This window comes from Dendrobates tinctorius, unplaced genomic scaffold (assembly GCF_039654945.1).
Source record: "Dendrobates tinctorius isolate UK_male_01 unplaced genomic scaffold, ASM3965494v1 ptg000021l, whole genome shotgun sequence".
NCBI classification, from domain to species: Eukaryota; Metazoa; Chordata; class Amphibia; order Anura; family Dendrobatidae; genus Dendrobates; species Dendrobates tinctorius.
Window position 1 is genome coordinate 16,597,922 of NW_027361689.1, and position 23,459 is coordinate 16,621,380.

General features: G+C 43.3%; 1 protein-coding gene across 8 annotated transcripts in view; it reads left to right on the plus strand.

The window, feature by feature from the left end:
• Positions 1-23,459, plus strand: part of HPCAL1 (hippocalcin like 1) — a 290,362-nt gene that overhangs the window by 133,867 nt on the left and 133,036 nt on the right. For 2 of the 8 annotated variants that reach the window (XM_073568220.1, XM_073568219.1), the window contains exon 3: positions 11,997-12,027. The exons of the other annotated variants lie outside the window; for them this stretch is intronic. The gene's annotated coding sequence lies outside the window, so the exon portion shown is untranslated. The remainder of the gene's footprint in view (positions 1-11,996; positions 12,028-23,459) is intronic. 8 annotated transcript variants of the gene reach the window in all.

Here is a 23,459-nt window from a genome sequence, read left to right on the forward strand (position 1 = left end):
CGCAGTAAGGCGATCACAGTGGTTAAAGGTTCACTTTTTTCCTTCCACATTGCTTCAATTCTTGTGAAGTAGCTAAAGGGTTAATAAACTTCTTGAATGTGGTTTTGAACACCTTGAGGGGTGCAGTTTTTAGAATGGTGTCACTTTTGGGTATTTTTTGTCACATAGACCCCTCAAAGTGACTTCAAATGTGATGTGGTCCCTAACAAAAAAATGGTTTTGTAAATTTTGTTGGAAAAATGAGAAATCGCTGGTCAACTTCTAACCCTTATACCGTCCTAAAAAAAAAAAAAAATTTGGTTCCAAAATTGTGCTGATGTAAAGTAAACATATGGGAAATGTTATATATTAACTATTTTGTGTGACACATCTCTCTGTTTTAAGGGCATAAAAATTAAAAGTTTGAAAACTGCAAAATTTTACAAATTTTCGCCATATTTCAGATTTTTTCATAAATAAACGCAAGTTATATTGAAGAAATTTTACCACTAACATGAAGTACAATATGTCACGAAAAAACATTGTCAGAATCAGCATGATCCGTTGAAGCGTTCCAGAGTTATAAGCAGTGCTTTATTTGCGCCGGTACACGACGGTACGGCGTATCGGAAAACTGAAGGTGCTTCAGCGGGGGAGGGGGAGCGGCGGCAGGAGCCGGTGGCTGGGAAGTCATACTCGCCCCTCCCGTGCCTCCCTGAACGTCCCCTGCATCCTCCTTGTCCCATCGCTGACAGCTTCTTCCTGCCTCCAGTGGTCACATGGTACCACTCATTAAGTTCATGAATATGGACGCCAATGGGCGTGGAAGCATATTCATAAGCTTAATGAGTGGTACCATGTGACCGCTGAAGGCAGGAAGAAGCTGTCAGCTCTGGGACAAGGAGGATGCAGGGGACGTTCAGCGATGGCACAGCAGGGTGAGTATGAAGGAGGAGGACGGGGGCTGCATAGAGGAGGACGGGGGCTGCACAGAGGAGGACGGGGGCAAATATTGCATACCGGCAAAATTTTTTTTACAAAAAAAGCCCTGGTTATAACCACATACAGTGACAGTGGTCCGATTTCAAAATTAAGGCCTGGTCTTTAACCTACAAAATGGCTTGGTCCTTAAGGGGTTAAATGTGAACTGTGGACAAGGGCCACTTGCAAAATCCGGAGTTGAGTGAGAGACCCACCCCACTACCATCCTGCACATCTCTCCAAAAATAAAAGCCCATTTCAGGTTTTCTTAAATCTGGATTGGCCAAATAGTTTGACCAAATCCACACTCTCTTTTATATTGTATTGTAACCACAGCTGCGGCTTTATTTGCAATGCACTCCAGCGAATTCTATATGCATCTAAGCACACTCTAAGGGATACATAATGGCCCTCACGTATGATTCCCATCACTGTCTCACAATATACTGTATATACAGTATATATCTATTCCATGCATTAGAATCGGAGGAGTATATACCATACGCTCACTGTCAGTTCTTCCCATAACCGGCCTGGTAGTGGAAACAGCCTCAGCCTGGTCCGTCACTCATCAGTCAATTGCGTAATTACCCTGATGATTGGAGGCAGCAAAGTTGCGTCTCCTGACAAACTGGTAACAGCGGTAGGACGGTGGGATCTCTGGATGTTAGCTGAGACATGTTGGACTTTCAGTTTAAGCTGAGCAAGCCATTTGGACAATGCATGCTGGGTAGTGAAGGAAAAGAAGTTCCAGCACCTTCAGCGCTGGCCAGAGGCGTAGCTAAGGTTTTGGTTCAGGGGGGCGAAGCTTCTGAGTGGGCCCCTAACCAGGTAACCTTGATTACAACTGGGTGACGCACCCTAATAGTGGAGGAGAACCTCAGCAGAGGACCGCGCTGTTACTGAATATAATTTCTAAATAAAGGCCAATATTAATATTACCGCCATAAAGTCAGTGGTAGATACCAGTCCAGTGATTACAGCAGAGTTACAGATGGTGACTTACCGCTGACGTTCTTTCTGATGGAATTGTTCACTTTTCACGTCTTTTCCATCTGGCCCAGACCGACAATGACAACGTATCCAGCCAGGACTCGTCTGCAGAGATTACAACAAAGACACATTTCACTTCTCATATTTTCAGCACTGTCACCAATGGGACTATTCCCAACTCCTCATTCTGTTGATACCCCAATGCTGAGCCGCTGCTGCAGTATGTGTACCTATTACTGCACCTGATACCCCAATGCTGAGCCGCTGCTGCCGTATGTGTCCCTATTACTGCACCTGATACCCCAATACTGAGCCGCTGCTGCCGTATGTGTCCCTATTACTGCACCTGATACCCCAATGCTGAGCCGCTGCTGCCGTATGTGTCCCTATTACTGCACCTGATACCCCAATGCTGAGCCGCTGCTGCCGTATGTGTCCCTATTACTGCACCCGATACCCCAATGCTGAGCCGCTGCTGCCGTATGTGTCCCTATTACTGCACCTGATACCCCAATGCTGAGCCGCTGCTGCTGTATGTGTCCCTATTACTGCACCTGATACCCCAATACTGAGCCGCTACCGTATATGTCCCTATTACTGCACCTGATACCCCAATGCTGAGCCACTGCTGCCATGTGTCCCTATTACTGCACCTGATACCCCAATGCTGAGCCGCTGCTGCCGTATGTGTCCCTATTACTGCACCTGATACCCCAATGCTGAGCCGCTGCTGCTGTATGTGTCCCTATTACTGCACCTGATACCCCAATACTGAGCCGCTACCGTATATGTCCCTATTACTGCACCTGATACCCCAATGCTGAGCCACTGCTGCCATGTGTCCCTATTACTGCACCTGATACCCCAATGCTGAGCCGCTGCTGCCATGTGTCCCTATTACTGCACTTGATACCCCAATACTGAGCCACTGCTGCCGTATGTGTCCCTATTACTGCACCTGATACCCCAGTGCTGAGCCACTGCTGCCGTATGTGTCCCTATTACTACACCTGATACCCCAATGCTGAGCCACTGCTGCCGTATGTGTCCCTATTACTACACCTGATACCCCAATACTGAGCCGCTGCCGTATGTGTCCCTATTACTGCACCTGATACCCTAATGCTGAGCCGCTGCTACCGTATGTGTCCCTATTACTGAGCCCCTGCTGCCGTATGTGTCCCTATTACTGCACCTGATACCCCAATGCTGAGCCGCTGCTGCTGTATGTGTCCCTATTACTGCACCTGATACCCCAATGCTGAGCCGCTGCTGCCGTATGTGTCCCTATTACTGCACCTGATACCCCAATGCTGAGCCGCTGCTGCTGTATGTGTCCCTATTACTGCACCTGATACCCCAATACTGAGCCGCTACCGTATGTGTCCCTATTACTGCACCTGATACCCCAATGCTGAGCCACTGCTGCCATGTGTCCCTATTACTGCACCTGATACCCCAATGCTGAGCCGCTGCTGCCATGTGTCCCTATTACTGCACTTGATACCCCAATACTGAGCCACTGCTGCCGTATGTGTCCCTATTACTGCACCTGATACCCCAGTGCTGAGCCACTGCTGCCGTATGTGTCCCTATTACTACACCTGATACCCCAATGCTGAGCCACTGCTGCCGTATGTGTCCCTATTACTACACCTGATACCCCAATACTGAGCCGCTGCCGTATGTGTCCCTATTACTGCACCTGATACCCTAATGCTGAGCCGCTGCTACCGTATGTGTCCCTATTACTGAGCCCCTGCTGCCGTATGTGTCCCTATTACTGCACCTGATACCCCAATGCTGAGCCGCTGCTGCCATATGTGTCCCTATTACTGCACCTGCTGTGTGGTTCTTTGTGACCTCTAAATTCTAAAGCAACCCTCTAGAATATACAGTAGTAATGCCTGGTTGAAAGTGCCCTAGAAAACCGTTCCCACATTTTGTCCCCTAGGAAGTAATGCTGCCATTTGTGCGCCTTTGACAGTCACAGTAACCTGAGTTCTCCTATAGCAATAAGTGCCCACTTTACATTTAATAATGTCCCAAGTCTCCCCCTAGTACAGCTACCCTATACACAGTATAATGCTCTCTTATGCAGTCTAATAAAATGACAGTTTGGGCAAAACAATAGCGTTTAGCAAGCGTTTTTAGCTTGCAGAATGCTTGCGCTTTTCCAAGTGATTTGAAGCATTGCTTGGAAAACTGATTGACCGGTTGTCACACACAGCCTAGTGCTTGACAAGTGTGATCAACTTTTTACTATTGATGCTGCCTATGTGGCATCAATAGTGAAAGATAGAAAGTTAAAAATAATAGAAAAAAATAAAAAAGTGATATACTTACCCTCTGACGGCCCCCCAGAGTCCTCAGCGATGTTCCCGATACGTTCCACAATGCATCCCTGGGAACGGAACGTACCGGGAGCATCGCTGAGGACTCCGGGGGCCGTCAGAGGGTAAGTATATCACTATTTTTCATTTTAATTCTATTTTTCACAGGATTATTGTACCCAAGGCATGGAGGAGAGTCTCCTCTCCTCCGGACCCTGGGTACCATCCGCACATGAAAAGCTCACTTTACGCATGGTGGGCATAGCCACATGCGGAAAGTGAGCATTTCAATGCATTCCTCCGCGATTCCGCAGAAATAATGAACATGCTGCGGATTTTAACGCTATGCAATTCCGCAGCAGTAAAATCCGCAGCATGGGCACAGCAATTGTGGAATCCCATAGGATTGCACGGGGATGCGTTTAAACGTTTTTTGTTTTTTTTAGTGTTTCCGCAGCTGCAAAAACGCGGTGGAAACGCTAAACAAGCGCAACATGGGCACACAGACTAATAATTACACGCCGGCACAAACAGCCTCTGAGATAAGGTGATCATTACACTGGTTTAACCCTCCCTCTGCCTGCCAGGGAGGATGCGCCGCTTTCTCTGCACAGGTCAATGACTGCAGCCAGCAGTGCGATCTCTAGTTTGCACTTTTCCTGGTTTTCTCTCAGTCCCAAAGTGCAGTAAATTCACAGGCTAAGACAATGCATCGCCATATAGCGCATCAGTGACCGCTGCAAAGTGCCTGGAAACTACGTAATACGTAAGGAGAGCATCATGCAATGAACATTACACCCCAATAGCAGTAAGTTGTATGTATATATCCAAAGCAACAGATTAGTATGCAGTGTTAGTATGCTGTATGCAGTGTGTCCACTGGTCCTGGTGCTGCTCCTCGGCTGTCAGGCTTCTCCCTGGGCAGGCAGAAGCAGACGAGTGCAGATGCAGACAGTGAGCCGAGCTCACAGGCAGATGCAGAACCCTGCTGCATCCAGGCTGCTGCTGCTGGAGCTGATGACTTCTCTGCAGCAGGGAGCTTTCAAGGAGAGTGCGCTCAGCCAGGATTGGGTGAGTGACCTCTCTTCCCCCTCTCCTCCTCAGACTGCAGAAGAGTGGTTACATGACTCACTCCCTGCACTCTGATTGGAGGCCTGTCATTCCTTCTGTTAACTCCCTGTGATCAGGTTTTGTACCGTGCATATTACTTAGATACATGTGCAGTACAAACGCAGGGGAAGTAAAAGATGATCATTGACCGGAGGCAGCTCTGGGTGGGCCCCTTCAGAGTGCAGGGCCCGGGGCGACAGCCCCCTCTGCCCCCCTGGTAGCTACGCTACTGGCGCTGGCAAAAAGCTGATAGCAAGGAATAGCCCTCTGTAAAAGAATGAACAGCAAATTACAGAGCATGAGAATCTGGGCAGTTTCTGGATATATAAGGCATATATGTGCACCCAAAGTACCTTTACTAGTTGAATTCAGGTTGTTGTTAGCTACAATGTTACACAAGTATTCATAGAATCATAATTTGTAGACTAGACATTTACCCAATGTTAGTTAACTGTAATGTTTAAGGCAAATATAGCTTTATTTTTCATAGATTTGTGGGTTTTATTTTCTGTTATACTGACCCATGGAAAGTAAATGTTACACTAATAAAACACTGGGGATGTGCAGTCACTACACTCCTAGCTGAAGAAATGGTCGTCTTATATTTCATGCATGAATCAGAGCAGGCGGTTTGTCCTGGAATACCATATATACTCGAGTATAAACCAACCTGAGTATAAGCCAACCCCCTCTAATTTTGCCACGAAAAACTGGGAAAACTTATTGACTCGAGTATAAACCTAGGGTGGAAAATGCAGCAGCTACTGGTAAATTTCAAAAATAAAAATAGATACCAATAAAAGTAAAATTAATTGAGACATCAGTAGGATAAATGTTTTTGAATATCCATATTGAATCAGGAGCCCCATATAATGCTCCATATAGTTCATGATGGCCCCATAAGATGTTACATACAAAATAAACCCCATATAATGCTGCACATAGGTTAATAATGGCCCCATAAGATGCTCCATAGATTATGCCCCATATGCTTCTCCTTAAAGGTTATGGCCCCATAGGATGCTCCATAGAATTGGCCCCATATGCTGGTCCATAAAGGTTATGGCCCCTTAAGATGCTCCATAAAGGTTATGGCCCCAAATGCTGCTCCATAAAGGTTATGGCCCCATAGGATGCTCCATAGAATAGGCCCCATATGCTGCTCCATAAAGGTTATGGCCCCATAAGATGCTTCATAAAGGTTATGGCCCCAAATAATGCTCCATAAAGTTTATGGCCCCATATGCAGCTCCATAAAGGTTATGGCCCCATAAGATGCTCCATAGACTATGCCCCATATGCTGCTGGAAAAAAAATTACATACTCCACTCTCATCGCTGGGGGCCAGGTGTCGGTGTCCTGAGCAGACGGGGTCACCAGCGCACTATGGGGGACAGGTGCCAGTGTCACCGCTGGCTCATGGCCCCGGCACCTGCTATAATCACCTCTCCCCATTCCACCACCGTGCACCACTCTGTCTTCAGGGTCCTCTGTCAGTGACTGTTCAGGCAGAGGGCACGGCATGCACTAACTACATCATTGCGCCCTCTGACCTGAACTTCACAGCCAGAGGACGTGTGGAGGACAGTGTGGCGCACGGCGGTGGAACGGGGACAGGTGAATATCGCACTCACCCCCTCCTTGAGTCTCTGCAGCCCCTGCTTTTCCCATGGTTTCCGGCACGCAGCTCTTCCTTCAGCGGTCACGTGGTACCACTCATTAAAGTCATGAATATGCGCATATTCATTACTTTAATGAACGGTACCAAGTGACCGCTGAACACAGGCGAAGGAGACCATTGGAGAAGCAGGGGCTGCAGAGACGTACCAGGAGGGGGTGAGTATGATCTGACACCCGAACTCCCCCTCCCCCACCGACCCCCTGGCGTATATGACTCAAATATAAGCCGTGAGGGGCACTTTCAGCCTTAAAAAATGGGCTGAAAATCTCGGCTTATACTGGAGTACATACGGTAGATATTTTTGCCAGTGCTTAAAAAGCTCAACGCTATATTATTATTATTCAAGCAGGAACATCTGTAATCCCTGTAAGCCGCCACAGTTTACTTTGCAAAGAACAGCCATAAAGATGCTGTATTTACTCAAGCAAATATTAATTGGGGAAAAAGTAACTGATGTGATTATATGAATATGAAGTACAAACATTCATTTGTGGAAAAGCAAGCAAACATTGTAAATGTAGATCCGCTCATTGTCTGTGTGATGTATGGTATCCTTATAGAGATTTTGTCAGCACTAAATGACAGTTCACACAAAGCTCAGGCACTTGATGCTCTCTTGGTGTAGCCAAAATTTTCAGTGCACCTTCCCACCTACTTGCTTTCGATCTAGTCAGGAGACCTGCTTTGTAGAACATGCAATGAACCCTGTTGGTATGGCAGGGACAGATGACAAACTACCTGAATACTCAGGCAGAGTATCGCCACCTGAGGTGGCCAGTGCTCTAATGGCTAATATGGTCTTAGGAAGTGACATCAGAGGTGCGCAACAGGTTATCATAGGAATCTGGTGCACGCAGGGGCAAAAGAAACCAGCTACAGCTTAGAACATGTAAATTAGAAAGATGCACGGATACATTTTTTTACAATAAGAAGTTATTTCTGGAAAATATTGCTAAGGTACCAAAAGTCCTATTATTTTCCTAAATGCACTAAATATTTCTATGATATACCAATCTAAGGCACAATTAGAGGTGATGTGGCAGGGTCACTTGATAGAAGTCAGAGGATCGGCAGCAGTAAGCAATTTTTATAGGATGTAAGTTAAAATTCTCCTTAGGGTTACATGGAGGCAATAGGAAAAAGGAAGGATTGTAATCCAGCATCCAAAAATGTTAAATTCCTAAATTATTCAAAGAAATCCTTTAAAAGGTATATGCAATAAAAAGATCTTCAAACCTTATGCATTTCGGACTGTAACAAGTCCCTACAAGTAAGGGCCTATTGCAGTTGGATTCCCTATTTGTTGCCTGCACTTTTTGATTGATTTCTTTGACTACCTTTTGGAATGTTAACATTTTTCGGTGCCGGATTACAATCCTTCTTTTTTCCTATTGTCTTACTTGAGGATAACGGCCTTGAAGAATCCAAGCACCTTTAACTTAAAATTTGCCTGCATTTCTTCCAGGGGTGAGGTGATGTCCTTTTTTCATTTTACAGGTTTTTAAAATTAATATATTCTCAGAAATACTCATTTCATCCGTATGGATGAGAGACTATCCTTAAGAACAAGAAGATGGAAAATGTTTAAACCCTTCACCTCCTCTTTAGGACAGATGGACATTAGGATAAATGGACCATTTTGCTTGTTCTTTCCATAGATATTGATGTGACTGTGCATTGCGATCTGAATCTTCAATTGGCTTATAAAATTATTTTTCCAATTATTCCCCTCCCCAAAAATTATTCTACCACCTTCATTTATAAAGTACACCATTTTCCTTCTTCTTTGAGGGCTAACTGGAAAAATCTTGAGGGAAAAAAAACCCAAAAGGGTCAAAGGACAGAACATAATGCAAAATGTTCAAAAGAATTAAAGAGTCTAAGATGGATGTACTCGTAGCACTGGTCAAAATTTCTCAGAATCCTTTCAGAACTGGCAGATTGCCTAAAACGTAGGAATCTGATTTTCCCTTGGACGATGTTCGGGTAGACCTCCCAGAATCTTTTTTTTTCTGGCAGCATCATTTAATTTAGTTGATCTGAACGAAAAGAAGCATGAATTTGAAGCAGTAAAATAATAGTGATTTTGAAATTGTCTTAAACTTGAAAAATTGAAGATGAATATTATTCTGGCTGGAGGTAAATATTCATAATGGTCAAATTATGCAAATATAATGGCTCAAATTAGTTTTTGTACTATCTTTGTGGGTTTTTTGCCTTTAAAGTGGCTGCAAACTTGTGACTCCTCACAGCTCACACACTGCTCGCTGATGCCAGCGCCGGGAGCAGACAGTCATGTGACCACAACTATGCAATTTGCACATTTCCAGCCACATTCAGACTAGACTGTGTATGGCCTCGCGCAATGCAAGTGACGACTAGTCAGCACGTGACCATATGTATGGTATATGCAACCCAAAACTAGATAGCACAGACTGGTTTCCACCATTGGATGCATGGAGATCTGCTGATTGCTTTGCAAATCACTGAGAAAACCAACTGGTTGACACTATTTCATATATAGTATCAAAGTTAGGTAAGTACTCGGCTGCATTTAGGACTTGGGCACATCTAGCCGGATCAGTATATCAGAATCGGGCATGTAGTGCAGGAGTCACAAGACAACAGGAATATCCTCAAGTTTACTTTGTTGCCATTGTTTTTTTGTTTTTGTCCTTTTGTGTAAAAATGGATATATCCCCTTTTTTTGCAATATTTTTAAGAATTATAAATACTCATAGATCACTTAATGTACTATCAATATTGATCCTTCTCACTTTGGCAATCAGTCCACTTTAATGTGTATTTGACTTAAAAAGGATATAGGTAAGTTACCAATGTATCCAATTGAACAAGTAAAGTACTGGTGATGTTTGCCACTCCTGTTTGAGGCTCTGACAAGGTAGTCGAGGGGAGTGCTGAGCTTAGCCACCTTTTTAATTTAAATAAATGGAATGTGTCAGCAGGATTTACTATGTAATCTGAGAGCAGCATGATGTAGGAATATGTACCCTAATTCCAGCGATGTGTCACTGGGCTGCTTGTTGTAATTTCAATAAAATCAGTTTTATCAGGAGGACTAATTGCCTTGTGCCATGTAGTCCTCCTCCTGCTCTGTATAACCCCGCCCCAACCACTGATTGGCTTCTTTCTGCCTATGCACAGTGTACACAGAAAGTTGCCAATCATTGGTGAGGGTGGCGTTATAAAGAGCTCAGCATTCAGAGAACTGCTGGATCTGCAGCAGAGAAAACTGTGATTCTATCACAACTGCTGCAATCAGTAAACTGTGATATATCGCTGAAATCAGGATCTGCAGCAGAGAAAACAGTGATTTTATCAAAAACTACAGCCTTGTAAGTGACATATCACTGAAATCAGGGTCTCTGTCCCTATATTATGTGACTCTCAGATTACATAAAAAAAACATGATGATACATTCCCTTTTACTACAATACATTTGGAATTGAAAATGTGTGATCAGTCACTCCATTCAACTTCTCCTGGCTAGGGTTTTGCGCCCAGGGGATAACCAGGGAACGTTGGGTGACACAATTAGCGAGATCATAATTTATTTAGCTTAGAATACCCCTTTAAGATCTGTTTTTTCTTTATTTCTTTCTGTTCATTATGTGACTTGAATGTTCACTAGTTTTCCCCTCTGCAGGCTCCATCTCTAATTTTCAGTCGTGGGTGGATATTAGCTGAATGATCTTTTCCATACACTGTATACACAAGAGAGATGAATTCCTGCTCCTCTTTCTCTGCAGCACACAGACAAAAAAGTAGCCTCAGATTGGGGAACATCATACTGGAGGACTATGCAGTGTAGCTGTGAATGCAGCACTGAAATGAAATACAGTCTGGGAAAGTGCAGCAGCATCTGTCCATATCTGTCTGGTCTCTCACTTTGCTGAGTGTTCCTCACTCCTCCTACTCCCTTCCTTTCTCCATAGAGTTTAGTAGGAGATGTAACCTGACACCTCACTGAACAGACAGTTTGTCTTCCTTTGACCAAAATGGATTTGAGTTGCTTTTCAGAGTAAATGATGAGGTCAGGAGCAGGGTGAGGCAAGAAGTGTCTTATAAGTGGAGAAAGAAGCATATTTCTGTGATAAGATATTTCACAAAGTTCCTTATATTCACTTGCAGAAATCATTTGCGCAATTCATTTTTAAGTTTCTATTATAAAATTATCATTTTATGACATTTTATGAGTTGTGGGTTTTTTTACATTTTAATTTTATCTTATTTTACACTATCTTTAGCTTTATTTTTATTTGATTTTATGCCTAATAGATTTTTTTTTAGAAAAAAACAACAAATAAATGGATTATTTTTGTTTAGTATTTAAAAAAAGTAGCATTAAATTTAAGATGATGTGCCCCCAGACTGGTGATAGCCAAAGGGTCAGCTTTATCTGCCTTGATCTTTCATTTGGAGAAAAATGTTTTAGAAAATCTGAGTTGGACGCAATTACCTACAGTATAATATATATTTGAGTTATTCGTCCTTATTTTTTCATAGTGTACAGAGAAATTGAATTAGACCATTAGTGCCTTATATATTTTGGGCTCCAGGTCCTCCTGTTATGGGTAATATGTTTGATTTGCAAAACTCCCCTTCAGGGCACACAATACAGCAGCTGCTCTCTTTTTTTCTTTTTTCTTTTTTTTTTTTATATTTTCTGTTAGTTTTGGCCTTACGTGAACTATGTTATTCTTATTATTAAGAGTCTGCTCTTTCTGCATTACTTTTTCAACATTAATTATGGCTTACTTAGTGTTTTATGTAAACAGCTGCAAATTAATGCTACAGCTATTAGCATTTTATAATGGCGAGTAATTACCGTACCCGCACAAGTAGATACTAATGCCAGGTTAAGTGTAGCTTACACAATGCTTTGTTTTTTCTTTTAGGGAAAACTGGGAATGGATCCAAAATACATAGGTATAAAGAAATCATTTGTTTGTTTGTTTGTTTGTTTTTTTACCTTCGAATTCAGCCCTGGTTTTCTGTAAAACAATAGGCAAGCCATTGTCTTAAGAAGGCAGCGTCGTAGAGGGGGAAAAAAGCCAATTTTCATGGAGAATATCAAAACAGTTTTCAGCGTGATCAGGTTAGGCCTGTTTCACATTTCAGTTTTTTGACGTCAGTCACAATCCGACATCGTGGCGGATTGACGGGTCCACCAAAAATGTGAAAAAGCGGACGAAACGGATCGTTTTTTTTGATGGATCCCCTATACGGATCGCTATGCGGATCCGTCAAAAGACGGATCAGTTTCATCCGTTACATCCGTTTTTTCTATCCGTTTTTCGACGGATCCGTTTTTTCAAGACCTCCCAAATGAGATGCTCCCAAATATGATTTGCTACTGGAAAATGATCCCAAACGTGATTGGATACTGGAAACTACTGGAAAACTATATATAGGGTGTTTTAATACCACATCTTTGAAAGGTTGTAGAGCTAGTGGCAGAGATGGAAGGAGTTATAGCGAACATTGTGACCTCTCAGACGCTGCCGTCCAGAACCAAAAGTTGGTAGAGATGTTGCGACAGTGTCAGAGGGGTGGGGTAAAGGGTAATCTAAATCGTCAGCTGCAGCTTCATGTGATGAAGACTGCCTTGCTGCTCCAGTGATGGTGGATGGGAAAGAGGGACGAGACAAGAGGGAAGGTGCAGAGGGGTCGGGTACCTCGACGTGGTCACCGGTGACGGTCTCCGAAGGGATCCCTCCAGAGGGAGCCAACTCAGAAGTAGGCTCCCAAGTGCTTCAGATGGTGCTGTAAGGCTGTGTGCCCACGTAGCGATTTTTAAGCGTTTTTGCCGCGATTTTCGGCGCAAAACGCAGCGAAAATGTTTAAAAATCGTGTACAGAACGCCCCCCATGCATTCCTATGACATTCCGCACATGCTGTGCTAATGCTGCGCTTTTTTCCGTGGCGGAATCGCATCGCGGAAAAAATCGCAGCATACTCATTCTTTTGTGCGGAATCGCGAAGAATTGCCGCGATTCCGCACCCGTAGGAATGCATGAGAATCGCTTACTTCCCGCATGTGGCTATGCCCACCATACGGGAAGTTAAGCGTCTCATGCGCGGTTGGTACCCACGGTGTGGAGGAGAGGAGACTGTCCTCCAGGCCCTGGGTACCATACCCCTGTAAAAAAAAGAATAAAAATAAAAAATCGGGGTATATTTACCTTCCGAAGTCCCGCGCTGCATTCCCAGCCTAAGCGTTCCCAGTAATGCCTTGCGGCAAGACCCTGTGATGACGTAGTCTCGCGTGACTCTAGCGGTCTCGCGAGATCGCTATAGCAACGCGAGACTATGTCATCACAGGTCTCGCAAGGCATTACTGGGAACGCTGATGCCCGGGAATGCAGCGCGGGACGCCGGAAGGTAAATATACCCCGATTTTTTTTATTTTTTTTAGCATTTTAACATTCTATCTTTTAATATTGATGCCGCATAGGCAGCCTCAATAGTAAAAACCTGGTCACACTTGTCAAACACTATGTTTGACGAGTGTGACCAACCTGTCAATCACTTTACAAGCGATGCTTCAAATCGCTTGGAAAGTGCTTGAATATCGCACACGAAAATCGCGGCAAAATCGCAATCATAATCGCTGTGAAATTGCGTGGAAAAAACGCGCGATTTCTGGGAAGGAGTCCGGTTTTTGGTGTGCGTTTTAACACGCACCGTGGGCACATAGCCTAAAAGAGGAAAAAAATATATATTAATATATTAAAAGAACATTGCACTTGCTGAAAGAAAAAAAAATAAGGTTAAACATGTAAACATTTTGACCAGTTGGTGTGTGGAATATTTACCTTCTGCTCACCATCGTCGACCGGAGGAACGACAGGGCTCTGTAGTACTTATACCGGCTGCTCCTGCGTCCTCCCATTCCTCTCGGGGCCTGCATTTCTTTGTTGAACTCCCTCTTGAAATGATCCCTGAGTGACTGCCACCGCGTTATAACCCTGTCACCTGTAAAGTGAAAACACAAAACGGTTAGTATTCAACACTTTCCATGCTGGAACATAACTTACTGAAATGTGAATACTTACGCAACTTATTCTGGACCCTCTCATAGAGATCATCCCAGTTCTCAAGAACGATGAAGCAGACTTCATCCCAATGCCGTCGTGTGGTTGGTTGGTCAGCATGGCGGCGGTCCGCCATGTTCCACAGCGGCTCCCTCTCTCCCACCGCACTGATGAGGGTGTCCACATCAATTAACCCCTCTTCGTAGTCTGTGTCAGGAGCACGCTGTGAAACCTGTGTAAAATAAAAATAAAAAATAATATATCCATGAACATGCAGTTCATTAATCAAACACCCAAATAAATTATTACTCACTCTTTGCTGACCACCGCGAGCGTCACCTCAACGACTTTGGGATGTCCTGGGAGTAGCTCTAGTGCGGGCACCGGCTTGTGAAGACTATAAAAAATAAAAACATAGAATCATAGAATCGTAGAGTTGGAAGGGACCTCCTGGGCCATCTGGTCCAACCCCCTGATCAAAAGCATGATTCGCTAAATCATCCCAGACAGATGTCTGTCCAGCCTCTGTTTGAAGACTTCTATTGAAGGAGAACTCACCACTTCTCGTGGCAGCCTGTTCCAATCATTGATAACTCTAACTGTCAAAAAGTTTTTTCTAATATCTAATCTGTCTCCTCCCATTCAGTTTCATCCCATTGCTTCTAGTCTTTCCTTGTGCAAATGAGAATAAAGTTGATCCTTCTACAATGTGACAGCCCTTGAGATATTTGTAGACAGCTGTTAAGTCTCCTCTCAGTCTTCTCTTCTGCAAGCTAAACATTCCCAAATCCTGTAACCTTTCCTCATAAAACAGGGTTTGCAGACCGGTCACCATTCTGGTCGCTCTTTTCTGAACTTGCTCCAGTTTGTTGATGTCTTTTTTAAAATGTGGTGCCCAAAACTGGACACAGTATTCCAGATGAGGTCTGACCAAAGAGGAGTAGAGTGCAATAATGACTTCACGTGATCTAGACTGTATGCTTCTGTTAATACATCATAGAATTGCATTTGCCTTTTTTTTGCTGCTGCATCACACTGTTGACTCATATTCAGTCTGTGATCTATTAGTATACCCAAGTCTTTTTCACATGTGCTGTTGCTTAGCCCTATCCCTCTCATTCTGTATATGCTTTTTTCATTTTTATTGCCTAGATGTAGTACTTTGCATTTTTCCCTGTTGAAAACCATTCTGTTAGTTGCTGCCGACTGCTCCAGTTTATGTCTTTTTGAATCCTCTCTCTATCTTCTCTAGTATTAGCTATCCCTCCTAGCTTTGTGTCATCAGCAAATTTAATCAGTTTACCCTCAATTCCTTCATCTAAATCGTTGATAAAGATGTTGAACAATACAGGGCCCAGGACAGAGCCCTGTGGTACCCCACTTGAGACATTCTTCCAACTGGATGTGCAGCCATTTACAACCACTCTTTGGGTCCGATCACTAAGCCAGTTATGAATCCACCTAACAGTTGCCTTGTCCATTCCATACTTAGTCATTTTTTCAATAAGAATTGTATGAGATACTTTGTCAAATGCTTTGCTGAAGTCAAGATATACTATATCTACAGCATTTCCTTGATCCACCCAATCAGTGATACCGTCATAGAAGGAAATTAAGTTAGTCTGACATGACTTATTAGTTACAAACCCATGCTGACTCTGTTTAATCACTTCATTCTTATCCAGGTACTTACATACATGTTTGTGATGGTGTGATATGCTATATGGATATCATTTTGTGTATATTGATATTTCACTGATTTGCATAGTGTTAATCTTGATGCCTTGTACAGTGGGGAAAAAAAGTATTTAGTCAGTCAGCAATAGTGCAAGTTCCACCACTTAAAAAGATGAGAGGTGTCTGTAATTTACATCATAGGTAGACCTCAACTATGGGAGACAAACTGAGAAAAAAAAATCCAGAAAATCACATTGTCTGTTTTTTTTTCATTTTATTTGCATATTATGGTGGAAAATAAGTATTTGGTCAGAAACAAAATTTCATCTCAATACTTTGTGATATATCCTTTGTTGGCAATGACAGAGGTCAAACGTTTTCTGTAAGTCTTCACAAGGTTGCCACACACTGTTGTTGGTATGTTGGCCCATTCCTCCATGCAGATCTCTTCTAGTGATGTTTTTGGCTTTTCGCTTGGCAACACGGACTTTCAACTCCCTCCAAAGGTTTTCTATAGGGTTGAGATCTGGAGACTGGCTAGGCCACTCCAGGACCTTGAAATGCTTCTTACGAAGCCACTCCTTCGTTACCCTGGCGGTGTGCTTTGGATCATTGTCATGTTGAAAGACCCAGCCACGTTTCATCTTCAATGCCCTTGCTGATGGAAGGAGGTTTGCACTCAAAATCTCACGATACATGACCCCATTCATTCTTGCATGTACCCGGATCAGTCGTCATGGCCCCTTTGCAGAGAAACAGCCCCAAAGCATGATGTTTCCACCACCATGCTTTACAGTAGGTATGGTGTTTGATGGATGCAACTCAGTATTCTTTTTCCTCCAAACACGACAAGTTGTGTTTCTACCAAACAGTTCCAGTTTGGTTTCATCAGACCATAGGACATTCTCCCAAAACTCCTCTGGATCATCCAAATGCTCTCTAGCAAACTTCAGACGGGCCCGGACATGTTCAGGCTTAAGCAGTGGGACACGTCTGGCACTGCAGGATCTGAGTCCATGGTGGCGTAGTGTGTTACTTATGGTAGGCCTTGTTACATTGATCCCAGCTCTCTGCAGTTCATTCACTAGGTCCCCCCGCGTGGTTCTGGGATTTTTGCTCACCGTTCTTGTGATCATTCTGACCCCACGGGGTGGGATTTTGCGTGGAGCACCAGATCGAGGGAGATTATCAGTGGTCTTGTATGTCTTCCATTTTCTAATTATTGCTCCCACAGTTGATTTCTTCACTCCAAGCTGGTTGGCTATTGCAGATTCAGTCTTCCCAGCCTGGTGCAGGCCTACAATTTTGTTTCTGGTGTCCTTTGACAGCTCTTTGGTCTTCACCATAGTGGAGTTTGGAGTCAGACTGTTTGAGGGTGTGCACAGGTGTCTTTTTATACTGATAACAAGTTTAAACAGGTGCCATTACTACAGGTAATGAGTGGAGGAAAGAGGAGACTCTTAAAGAAGAAGTTACAGGTCTGTGAGAGCCAGAAATCTTGATTGCTTGTTTCTGACCAAATACTTATTTTCCACCATAATATGCAAATAAAATGAAAAAAAAACAGACAATGTGATTTTCTGGATTTTTTTTTTCTCAGTTTGTCTCCCATAGTTGAGATCTACCTATGATGTAAATTACAGACGCCTCTCATCTTTTTAAGTGGTGGAACTTGCACTATTGCTGACTGACTAAATACTTTTTTTCCCCACTGTATGTCTGCAGCCTGACTTTTATCTATGACTCTTGATGACCCCCTGTAGTGTCATAATCCCCCAGGCACCTTTTGTCGAGTCTGGGAGGCCTGAAAACCGGCCCCCAACCTGTTTTGACTCCCTGGACATAATGAGGGGGGCTGGGGAGGATAGGGGCTGGGCAAGTCAGTTGCTGTGTGCAGAGCATGGTGTGAAGACAGGACTTCTGAGAGAAAGAAGAATATATGGAACATGTTATCACTGTCAGCTGGATTTTGGACTCTCATCTCCCTGGACATGTTATACTGTTACGGAACTGCATTCAGATTCTGGACTATCTTATCCTTTGTGTGGTGGACTGAATATGGACCTTTCATATTTTTGCCTAAATAAATGTCTTGGAATTGTTAACTCTCCTCTTGCTCTGCTGATTGTGTGATACCAGAGAAGGACCCCGTGACAATGTTGTTCAATAATTTGTTCAAAAATCTTTCCTGGTATAGAAGTCAGACTCACCGGCCTATAGTTGCCTGGGTCCACCTTCTTGCCTTTTTTGAAGATAGAAACAACATTTGCTCTTCTCCAGTCTTCTGGGACTTCTCCTGTTCTCCAAGAATTTTCAAAGATTATGGAGAGGGGTTCAAAAATGTCTTCTGCTATCTCCTTCAGTACTCTGGGGTGTAATTCATCTGGACCTGGAGACTTGAATTCATTTAGATTAGCTAACTGTTTCCTCAATATATTTCTGTTTATAGATATCCTGGATTCTTCTATTCCCTTAATAGGACAGTGAAGAACAGTTGATGATACATTTCCTTTCTGAGAGAAAACAGATGCAAAATAGAAATTTAAAAGTTCGGCCTTCTCAACATCCTGTCTTACCATTTCATCATTTTCATCCTGTAAAAATCCTATAGCATCTTTGACTTTTCTTTTACTTTTGACATATCCCATAAATCCTTTATTATTGCTTTTGACATCTCTTGCAAGCCTCAATTCATTGTCAGCTTTAGTAATCTGATTTGTGCCCTGCAGGTTCTGCAGACAGCATTATATTCTTCTTTAGATATGCCTCCCTCTTTCCATTTCATAAACATTTCTTTCTTCACTTTTAGCATGTGCTTAAGTTCTGTGTTCATCCATCCTGGTTTCCTTAAATGCTTCCTATTCTTCCCTCTTTTCGGAATTGTTAACGATTGTGCTTTGAGAATTTCATTTTTCAAGATTTCCCATCCTTCCTGGACATTTTTGTCCTTAAGGATATCCAGCCATTGGATCCTTCCAATTCGCTTTCTGAATCCCTTAAAATCTGCCTTTCTGAAATCTAACCTTGACGTCTGAGTCTTCACAGGTCTTCCTCCTCTAGTTATCCAAAATTCTAAAATGGCATGGTCGCTACCTCCTAGAGTCCCAGCCACTTTTACCTCCTCAACCATTTCCTCCCTGTTTATAAGGATTAGATCCAAGGTAGCAGTTCCCCTTGTTTTTTCCCCTACCTTTTGGAAGATAAAGTTGTCAGCAAGAGGGATAAGAATTTCCTTGACCTGTTAGTTTTGCCTGAGAGAGATTCCCAACAAATGTCTGGATAGATGAAATCTGCCATGACAACTATGTCATATTTTTTGGAGAACTTGGCCATTTGATGCATAAAGAGTTCATCCATATCTTCAGTTTGCACAGGCGGCCTGTAGTAAATGCCTACAATGGTGTCCTTTCCATTGTTCTGTCCTTGTATTCCTACCCAAACAGTTTCCACAGAACTCCCAGTCTCTGAAGCTTCAATCTCTGTGCAGATATACGCATTTCTAACATACAATGCGACACCTCCTCCTCGTTTATCAAGTCTGTTTCTTGCAAATAAGTTGTATCCTTCTAGTCTTGCATTCCAATCATGTGTATCGTCCCACCAAGTTTCAGTGATTCCAATGACATCATATTTCTTTTCCTGTGTTAGTAGTTCCAGTTCTCCTTGTTTGTTGCCCATGCTTTGTGCATTAGTATATAAACATTTTAGTTTGTGATTGGTTTCTCTTTCTCCAATATTTTTATTATTTAGATTATTTTGTCTTTGTTCTTCCTTTCCACTTCTAATACCAGAGTTCTCAATAGCATTTGTCAGGTGTATGGCTTTTTCTGGCCTTTTGCTTCCCTTCCCACGTTGTTCTAGTTTAAAGCTCTCCTGATGAGTGTAGCAAGGCGACTTCCAAATACATGTTTTCCAGTCTTCGTAAGGTGCACCCCATCTCTAGCAAGTAGTCCATCGTGTAGGTAATTCACTCCGTGATCCAGAAATCCAAATCCTTGCTGACGGCACCATCGACGTAGCCAGTTGTTCACCTGCAGAATCTTACTCCACCTACTTTTTCCATGGCCATCCACTGGGAGGATGGAAGAGAAGACCACTTGCGCTCCCAGTTCTTTCACATGATTATGTGCTTGGATGGAGGATTAGGTATTGTGTGTGCTGTGATGAATGTTTGTGTTGGGTGTAGTGTTATGTATGTGAGTATTTGGATCTGCAATACTTACACTCTGCGCGCCCCCTCCTTGCGTTTCTCCACCCTGCATGTCTCCTTCTGGAAGCTCCTCGGATTCAGCTTCCTGTGAAAACAGAATACATGCATATAGGGTTAAAAAACTGTTACAAATAAGAGAAAAAAAAATATTTATATTACCTCAGTTCGCAGATGCTGTGAGGGGGGGCTCCCAGAAGAAGACATTAGTACCAAACTTTGGCGGGGTTCCTCAAAGGATCTGCAAGAATAAAGACACTTGTAAGCTACTATACAAAGGATTATAACAAGCTTTCAGGCCTTTATACTTACAGGGAAACTAGAACTGGTAGCCTGGCGGTCTCTGCTGCGGCCTGGTTGGCATTCTCTGCTGCGGCCTGGCTGGCGGTCTCTGCTGCGGCCTGGCTGGCGGTCTCTTCTGCGGCCTGGCGGTGCTTCCTCAAAGAATCTGCAAGTATAAAGACACTTGTAAGCTACTATACAAAGGATCATAACAAGCTTTCAGGCCTTTATACTTACAGGAAAACTTGAACTGGTAGCCTGGTGGTGTCTGCTGCAACCTGGCGGTGTCTGAGACCTGGCGGTGTCTGCTGCGGACTGTGTTGTCACTGTAAGGATATGAAAGTATAAATACACTTGTGTTATCCAGTGTTAGGAAAAGCAAAAAGGTATGTTCAGATATATTTGGATTTCAAAACCACCCCAAAAAAATTTATACCAACACCACAGAAAAATTTTAACTTCTTGACTGTTTCCCCCTCCTCTTTAATTTAACGGTTAATATCATTGAATGTTGATATGCGCAATGTGTAACCTTCCCAACCCTACACCTCCTTTTCCCCTTAAAAAAAAAAACTAAACCCCCACTTAGAAAGCTATTTACACTATAGTTAATTTTTAAAATACCAAGATAAAATACCAAAGTTCAGCTTTCCCTATTTTTATATGATTAAAAAAAACAAAACCTTGGTATTGCATGTATACACACACTTAAATAGTGACCTGATTTTTAAATAATACTACGGACAGTTTTTGGAGACAGTTTTTATTTCTCTTTATTTTTTTTTTTGGTTTTCAAATTTTTTTTAACAAGTAGGAGCTACTCTGCTCTTTATTTTAAATACAACTACAGTAAATAAAAAAAAAAAAAAAAAAACATGGCTGAACACATGCTACACAGTCACACACACCACATACAATACACACATAACACACAATCACAGCACAGTTGGAAATATTGAAATTAAAGTACAGTAGTATGAAAAGAAAATGTAGTACACATGCAACACCACATTTAGAAAAACAAGTAAAGTATGAAAAAAAGTAAGGCAGAATACAAACACACACACATATGCAAGTAACACTGGCAGGCCACACACACACACGGGCAGGCCACACACAAGCAGGCCACACACACACACACACACAGGCAGGCAAGCCACAGACACACACAGACATGCCCCACACAAATAGGCAATACACTTGCAGGCCTCTTTGCTGGCAGGCTGTTGGTGCTGGCACTAGCAGGCCTCTTGATGCTGTCTTGGTGCTGCAAGGCTGCTTGGTGCTGCCTTGTGGTGGCAGGTGCTGGCTTGTGGTGGCAGGCCTCATGGTCCTGGCTTGGTGGTGGCAGGTGCTGGCTTGTGGTGGCAGGCCTCTTGGTGCTGGGCAGGAGCTGGCAGATGCTGGCAGGCTGTGACTCTTCTCTTCTTGTCTTCTCTCTTGGTGCTGTTGCTGGATGTCTGGGCCCAATGAGTAATTAGCCCACCTTATATAGTTTTGGACTGTCTGGAAAAGTATCAATTCTTCTGAGCATGCTCAGTTCGAAAAAGCGGATTCCACCGGTGGATTCCGCAAAATGGCGGATCACGGCGGATGCGCCGCCCATAGGTGGCCATTCTAGCAAATAGCGGTCCGCGGCTGATCCGCCGTGAAGCGCCATTTTTACGCAGACAAAAAACGTTGCAAAGTCCGTCCACCTCAGAAAAGATCCGCCAGAAATCTGGTGGATCTGCCAAATGGCGGATGTAACGGACGACCATCCGCCAAAATCCACCACTAATGTAAGTCTATGGGAAAAAAGGGCGGATCCGCCAAAAAAAGGCAGATCCGCTTTTTTCAAAAATTGGCGGATTTTGACTGACGCCAAAAAACTGAAGTGTGAAACAGGCCTTAGACTGTCGTGGCTCTGTTGACCCCACCGAGAACTCATCACTCCTGTCATTACTGTGGCAGCGTGGAATGCCAGATTAGAGAAGATCATCATGGAAGCAGTAGTTGTCACATCCTCTTATTCCCAGAATTATCCTTATTCCTAGATACTACAGCTCTCTTGGAATAAGGAGACTAACAGTAGGTCCCAATACCTATAGTAGGTCCAGAGTGTTGTATGTGACGAGCTGCTTCTATGATGATATTCACTGCTCCCTCTGTTGCACGTCTGTCAGTGATCCCAGGTTCTGCTTCTGTCCCCTGGGTCCACTGCCTTCTGTTGTGCTCCACATCAGGTTTTGAAGGTGGCCTGACATAGATCAATGATATAATCTCCTTAGATCTAGTAAAGGCACATTGTCACACACACCCATGTATTGGGCTTGAGACTCTGACAAGAGCTGTATTACGCATACCTCAGTCAGCATCTAGGAGCACGGTTATGATATGACTTAATACGTTTTAACCAACACTGTGCTCAGTGATGAGATCACCAGTATCATTCACCTCCTCTGTCAGTCTGGCAGCTTTATAGCAGTGGACATAAACTGACTGCACCTAACTGGAAAACAAATAAACATTGAGGAGGATGAAGCTGGAGATAACTCCCTTTATTTTCTGGAAGATATATATATTTCTTCACATGACAGCAAAGCTCACGGCCACCAACTGAGGTATGTGTGATACAGCTCCTGTCAGTTGAGACACCGGTCTCAGAGATGTATGTCTTCAGTCTGCAGCCCATCCTGACACATAACTAGGCCGGGCTGCAGTTTGAATTATAACATGAATGTCATTTTATTGCATTCTCGGAGAACCCCTATAATGACATTGTCTTCTTATGATTAAGCAGCCTCATATATGGGGGGAGTAAATGCCCCCAGAGAAAAATCTCTATTTCCATCCCCTTGTTAAGGAGAAATTTGTATACTGAGTACAGTAAAATTCAGAAGCAAATATCTCCATGACAGAGTGAAAAAAAAGAAATACCATTATGGTGAAAACCGAAGTTGCAGGAGCTGGTTCACTGTTCAGACTTTGCATCTGACATGCCACTGACCAGCTTATTCAGATACATTTATGTTTAAAACACAGAGGTGTTGAGCAACATGGACCTGGTGTGTGACGAGTGAGTCAGTTGCTAGAGCCAAGCATAAACTTATATCCAATTTTTACAAAATCATTCGTGCAGGCATGGCCGGACTGGCCATCTGGCAAATTTGGCAAAT